Below are 7500 nucleotides of genomic sequence, written 5' to 3' on the forward strand. Positions count from 1 at the left end.
ACTCGTTGGATCGAAAAATTTTCAAAGTCCGAAAGAGTCGCGCATCACTCGTTGGATCGAAAAATTTTCAAAGTCCGAAAGAGTCGCGCATCACTCGTTGGATCGAAAAATTTTCAAAGTCCGAAAGAGTCGCGCATCACTCGTTGGATCGAAAAATTTTCAAAGTCCGAAAGAGTCGCGCATCACTCGTTGGATCGAAAAATTTTCAAAGTCCGAAAGAGTCGCGCATCACTCGTTGGATCGAAAAATTTTCAAAGTCCGAAAGAGTCGCGCATCACTCGTTGGATCGAAAAATTTTCAAAGTCCGAAAGAGTCGCGCATCACTCGTTGGATCGAAAAATTTTCAAAGTCCGAAAGAGTCGCGCATCACTCGTTGGATCGAAAAATTTTCAAAGTCCGAAAGAGTCGCGCATCACTCGTTGGATCGAAAAATTTTCAAAGTCCGAAAGAGTCGCGCATCACTCGTTGGATCGAAAAATTTTCAAAGTCCGAAAGAGTCGCGCATCACTCGTTGGATCGAAAAATTTTCAAAGTCCGAAAGAGTCGCGCATCACTCGTTGGATCGAAAAATTTTCAAAGTCCGAAAGAGTCGCGCATCACTCGTTGGATCGAAAAATTTTCAAAGTCCGAAAGAGTCGCGCATCACTCGTTGGATCGAAAAATTTTCAAAGTCCGAAAGAGTCGCGCATCACTCGTTGGATCGAAAAATTTTCAAAGTCCGAAAGAGTCGCGCATCACTCGTTGGATCGAAAAATTTTCAAAGTCCGAAAGAGTCGCGCATCACTCGTTGGATCGAAAAATTTTCAAAGTCCGAAAGAGTCGCGCATCACTCGTTGGATCGAAAAATTTTCAAAGTCCGAAAGAGTCGCGCATCACTCGTTGGATCGAAAAATTTTCAAAGTCCGAAAGAGTCGCGCATCACTCGTTGGATCGAAAAATTTTCAAAGTCCGAAAGAGTCGCGCATCACTCGTTGGATCGAAAAATTTTCAAAGTCCGAAAGAGTCGCGCATCACTCGTTGGATCGAAAAATTTTCAAAGTCCGAAAGAGTCGCGCATCACTCGTTGGATCGAAAAATTTTCAAAGTCCGAAAGAGTCGCGCATCACTCGTTGGATCGAAAAATTTTCAAAGTCCGAAAGAGTCGCGCATCACTCGTTGGATCGAAAAATTTTCAAAGTCCGAAAGAGTCGCGCATCACTCGTTGGATCGAAAAATTTTCAAAGTCCGAAAGAGTCGCGCATCACTCGTTGGATCGAAAAATTTTCAAAGTCCGAAAGAGTCGCGCATCACTCGTTGGATCGAAAAATTTTCAAAGTCCGAAAGAGTCGCGCATCACTCGTTGGATCGAAAAATTTTCAAAGTCCGAAAGAGTCGCGCATCACTCGTTGGATCGAAAAATTTTCAAAGTCCGAAAGAGTCGCGCATCACTCGTTGGATCGAAAAATTTTCAAAGTCCGAAAGAGTCGCGCATCACTCGTTGGATCGAAAAATTTTCAAAGTCCGAAAGAGTCGCGCATCACTCGTTGGATCGAAAAATTTTCAAAGTCCGAAAGAGTCGCGCATCACTCGTTGGATCGAAAAATTTTCAAAGTCCGAAAGAGTCGCGCATCACTCGTTGGATCGAAAAATTTTCAAAGTCCGAAAGAGTCGCACATCACTCGTTGGATCGAAAAATTTTCAAAGTCCGAAAGAGTCGCGCATCACTCGTTGGATCGAAAAATTTTCAAAGTCCGAAAGAGTCGCGCATCACTCGTTGGATCGAAAAATTTTCAAAGTCCGAAAGAGTCGCGCATCACTCGTTGGATCGAAAAATTTTCAAAGTCCGAAAGAGTCGCGCATCACTCGTTGGATCGAAAAATTTTCAAAGTCCGAAAGAGTCGCGCATCACTCGTTGGATCGAAAAATTTTCAAAGTCCGAAAGAGTCGCGCATCACTCGTTGGATCGAAAAATTTTCAAAGTCCGAAAGAGTCGCGCATCACTCGTTGGATCGAAAAATTTTCAAAGTCCGAAAGAGTCGCGCATCACTCGTTGGATCGAAAAATTTTCAAAGTCCGAAAGAGTCGCGCATCACTCGTTGGATCGAAAAATTTTCAAAGTCCGAAAGAGTCGCGCATCACTCGTTGGATCGAAAAATTTTCAAAGTCCGAAAGAGTCGCGCATCACTCGTTGGATCGAAAAATTTTCAAAGTCCGAAAGAGTCGCGCATCACTCGTTGGATCGAAAAATTTTCAAAGTCCGAAAGAGTCGCGCATCACTCGTTGGATCGAAAAATTTTCAAAGTCCGAAAGAGTCGCGCATCACTCGTTGGATCGAAAAATTTTCAAAGTCCGAAAGAGTCGCGCTTCACTCGTTGGATCGAAAAATTTTCAAAGTCCGAAAGAGTCGCGCATCACTCGTTGGATCGAAAAATTTTCAAAGTCCGAAAGAGTCGCGCATCACTCGTTGGATCGAAAAATTTTCAAAGTCCGAAAGAGTCGCGCATCACTCGTTGGATCGAAAAATTTTCAAAGTCCGAAAGAGTCGCGCATCACTCGTTGGATCGAAAAATTTTCAAAGTCCGAAAGAGTCGCGCATCACTCGTTGGATCGAAAAATTTTCAAAGTCCGAAAGAGTCGCGCATCACTCGTTGGATCGAAAAATTTTCAAAGTCCGAAAGAGTCGCGCATCACTCGTTGGATCGAAAAATTTTCAAAGTCCGAAAGAGTCGCGCATCACTCGTTGGATCGAAAAATTTTCAAAGTCCGAAAGAGTCGCGCATCACTCGTTGGATCGAAAAATTTTCAAAGTCCGAAAGAGTCGCGCATCACTCGTTGGATCGAAAAATTTTCAAAGTCCGAAAGAGTCGCGCATCACTCGTTGGATCGAAAAATTTTCAAAGTCCGAAAGAGTCGCGCATCACTCGTTGGATCGAAAAATTTTCAAAGTCCGAAAGAGTCGCGCATCACTCGTTGGATCGAAAAATTTTCAAAGTCCGAAAGAGTCGCGCATCACTCGTTGGATCGAAAAATTTTCAAAGTCCGAAAGAGTCGCGCATCACTCGTTGGATCGAAAAATTTTCAAAGTGCGAAAGAGTCGCGCATCACTCGTTGGATCGAAAAATTTTCAAAGTCCGAAAGAGTCGCGCATCACTCGTTGGATCGAAAAATTTTCAAAGTCCGAAAGAGTCGCGCATCACTCGTTGGATCGAAAAATTTTCAAAGTCCGAAAGAGTCGCGCATCACTCGTTGGATCGAAAAATTTTCAAAGTCCGAAAGAGTCGCGCATCACTCGTTGGATCGAAAAATTTTCAAAGTCCGAAAGAGTCGCGCATCACTCGTTGGATCGAAAAATTTTCAAAGTCCGAAAGAGTCGCGCATCACTCGTTGGATCGAAAAATTTTCAAAGTCCGAAAGAGTCGCGCATCACTCGTTGGATCGAAAAATTTTCAAAGTCCGAAAGAGTCGCGCATCACTCGTTGGATCGAAAAATTTTCAAAGTCCGAAAGAGTCGCGCATCACTCGTTGGATCGAAAAATTTTCAAAGTCCGAAAGAGTCGCGCATCACTCGTTGGATCGAAAAATTTTCAAAGTCCGAAAGAGTCGCGCATCACTCGTTGGATCGAAAAATTTTCAAAGTCCGAAAGAGTCGCGCATCACTCGTTGGATCGAAAAATTTTCAAAGTCCGAAAGAGTCGCGCATCACTCGTTGGATCGAAAAATTTTCAAAGTCCGAAAGAGTCGCGCATCACTCGTTGGATCGAAAAATTTTCAAAGTCCGAAAGAGTCGCGCATCACTCGTTGGATCGAAAAATTTTCAAAGTCCGAAAGAGTCGCGCATCACTCGTTGGATCGAAAAATTTTCAAAGTCCGAAAGAGTCGCGCATCACTCGTTGGATCGAAAAATTTTCAAAGTCCGAAAGAGTCGCGCATCACTCGTTGGATCGAAAAATTTTCAAAGTCCGAAAGAGTCGCGCATCACTCGTTGGATCGAAAAATTTTCAAAGTCCGAAAGAGTCGCGCATCACTCGTTGGATCGAAAAATTTTCAAAGTCCGAAAGAGTCGCGCATCACTCGTTGGATCGAAAAATTTTCAAAGTCCGAAAGAGTCGCGCATCACTCGTTGGATCGAAAAATTTTCAAAGTCCGAAAGAGTCGCGCATCACTCGTTGGATCGAAAAATTTTCAAAGTCCGAAAGAGTCGCGCATCACTCGTTGGATCGAAAAATTTTCAAAGTCCGAAAGAGTCGCGCATCACTCGTTGGATCGAAAAATTTTCAAAGTCCGAAAGAGTCGCGCATCACTCGTTGGATCGAAAAATTTTCAAAGTCCGAAAGAGTCGCGCATCACTCGTTGGATCGAAAAATTTTCAAAGTCCGAAAGAGTCGCGCATCACTCGTTGGATCGAAAAATTTTCAAAGTCCGAAAGAGTCGCGCATCACTCGTTGGATCGAAAAATTTTCAAAGTCCGAAAGAGTCGCGCATCACTCGTTGGATCGAAAAATTTTCAAAGTCCGAAAGAGTCGCGCATCACTCGTTGGATCGAAAAATTTTCAAAGTCCGAAAGAGTCGCGCATCACTCGTTGGATCGAAAAATTTTCAAAGTCCGAAAGAGTCGCGCATCACTCGTTGGATCGAAAAATTTTCAAAGTCCGAAAGAGTCGCGCATCACTCGTTGGATCGAAAAATTTTCAAAGTCCGAAAGAGTCGCGCATCACTCGTTGGATCGAAAAATTTTCAAAGTCCGAAAGAGTCGCGCATCACTCGTTGGATCGAAAAATTTTCAAAGTCCGAAAGAGTCGCGCATCACTCGTTGGATCGAAAAATTTTCAAAGTCCGAAAGAGTCGCGCATCACTCGTTGGATCGAAAAATTTTCAAAGTCCGAAAGAGTCGCGCATCACTCGTTGGATCGAAAAATTTTCAAAGTCCGAAAGAGTCGCGCATCACTCGTTGGATCGAAAAATTTTCAAAGTCCGAAAGAGTCGCGCATCACTCGTTGGATCGAAAAATTTTCAAAGTCCGAAAGAGTCGCGCATCACTCGTTGGATCGAAAAATTTTCAAAGTCCGAAAGAGTCGCGCATCACTCGTTGGATCGAAAAATTTTCAAAGTCCGAAAGAGTCGCGCATCACTCGTTGGATCGAAAAATTTTCAAAGTCCGAAAGAGTCGCGCATCACTCGTTGGATCGAAAAATTTTCAAAGTCCGAAAGAGTCGCGCATCACTCGTTGGATCGAAAAATTTTCAAAGTCCGAAAGAGTCGCGCATCACTCGTTGGATCGAAAAATTTTCAAAGTCCGAAAGAGTCGCGCATCACTCGTTGGATCGAAAAATTTTCAAAGTCCGAAAGAGTCGCGCATCACTCGTTGGATCGAAAAATTTTCAAAGTCCGAAAGAGTCGCGCATCACTCGTTGGATCGAAAAATTTTCAAAGTCCGAAAGAGTCGCGCATCACTCGTTGGATCGAAAAATTTTCAAAGTCCGAAAGAGTCGCGCATCACTCGTTGGATCGAAAAATTTTCAAAGTCCGAAAGAGTCGCGCATCACTCGTTGGATCGAAAAATTTTCAAAGTCCGAAAGAGTCGCGCATCACTCGTTGGATCGAAAAATTTTCAAAGTCCGAAAGAGTCGCGCATCACTCGTTGGATCGAAAAATTTTCAAAGTCCGAAAGAGTCGCGCATCACTCGTTGGATCGAAAAATTTTCAAAGTCCGAAAGAGTCGCGCATCACTCGTTGGATCGAAAAATTTTCAAAGTCCGAAAGAGTCGCGCATCACTCGTTGGATCGAAAAATTTTCAAAGTCCGAAAGAGTCGCGCATCACTCGTTGGATCGAAAAATTTTCAAAGTCCGAAAGAGTCGCGCATCACTCGTTGGATCGAAAAATTTTCAAAGTCCGAAAGAGTCGCGCATCACTCGTTGGATCGAAAAATTTTCAAAGTCCGAAAGAGTCGCGCATCACTCGTTGGATCGAAAAATTTTCAAAGTCCGAAAGAGTCGCGCATCACTCGTTGGATCGAAAAATTTTCAAAGTCCGAAAGAGTCGCGCATCACTCGTTGGATCGAAAAATTTTCAAAGTCCGAAAGAGTCGCGCATCACTCGTTGGATCGAAAAATTTTCAAAGTCCGAAAGAGTCGCGCATCACTCGTTGGATCGAAAAATTTTCAAAGTCCGAAAGAGTCGCGCATCACTCGTTGGATCGAAAAATTTTCAAAGTCCGAAAGAGTCGCGCATCACTCGTTGGATCGAAAAATTTTCAAAGTCCGAAACAGTCGCGCATCACTCGTTGGATCGAAAAATTTTCAAAGTCCGAAACAGTCGCGCATCACTCGTTGGATCGAAAAATTTTCAAAGTCCGAAAGAGTCGCGCATCACTCGTTGGATCGAAAAATTTTCAAAGTCCGAAAGAGTCGCGCATCACTCGTTGGATCGAAAAATTTTCAAAGTCCGAAAGAGTCGCGCATCACTCGTTGGATCGAAAAATTTTCAAAGTCCGAAAGAGTCGCGCATCACTCGTTGGATCGAAAAATTTTCAAAGTCCGAAAGAGTCGCGCATCACTCGTTGGATCGAAAAATTTTCAAAGTCCGAAAGAGTCGCGCTTCACTCGTTGGATCGAAAAATTTTCAAAGTCCGAAAGAGTCGCGCATCACTCGTTGGATCGAAAAATTTTCAAAGTCCGAAAGAGTCGCGCATCACTCGTTGGATCGAAAAATTTTCAAAGTCCGAAAGAGTCGCGCATCACTCGTTGGATCGAAAAATTTTCAAAGTCCGAAAGAGTCGCGCATCACTCGTTGGATCGAAAAATTTTCAAAGTCCGAAAGAGTCGCGCATCACTCGTTGGATCGAAAAATTTTCAAAGTCCGAAAGAGTCGCGCATCACTCGTTGGATCGAAAAATTTTCAAAGTCCGAAAGAGTCGCGCATCACTCGTTGGATCGAAAAATTTTCAAAGTCCGAAAGAGTCGCGCATCACTCGTTGGATCGAAAAATTTTCAAAGTCCGAAAGAGTCGCGCATCACTCGTTGGATCGAAAAATTTTCAAAGTCCGAAAGAGTCGCGCATCACTCGTTGGATCGAAAAATTTTCAAAGTCCGAAAGAGTCGCGCATCACTCGTTGGATCGAAAAATTTTCAAAGTCCGAAATAGTCGCGCATCACTCGTTGGATCGAAAAATTTTCAAAGTCCGAAATAGTCGCGCATCACTCGTTGGATCGAAAAATTTTCAAAGTCCGAAAGAGTCGCGCATCACTCGTTGGATCGAAAAATTTTCAAAGTCCGAAAGAGTCGCGCATCACTCGTTGGATCGAAAAATTTTCAAAGTCCGAAAGAGTCGCGCATCACTCGTTGGATCGAAAAATTTTCAAAGTCCGAAAGAGTCGCGCATCACTCGTTGGATCGAAAAATTTTCAAAGTCCGAAAGAGTCGCGCATCACTCGTTGGATCGAAAAATTTTCAAAGTCCGAAAGAGTCGCGCATCACTCGTTGGATCGAAAAATTTTCAAAGTCCGAAAGAGTCGCGCATCAC

This window comes from Athalia rosae, chromosome 6, assembly GCF_917208135.1.
Source record: "Athalia rosae chromosome 6, iyAthRosa1.1, whole genome shotgun sequence".
NCBI classification, from domain to species: Eukaryota; Metazoa; Arthropoda; class Insecta; order Hymenoptera; family Athaliidae; genus Athalia; species Athalia rosae.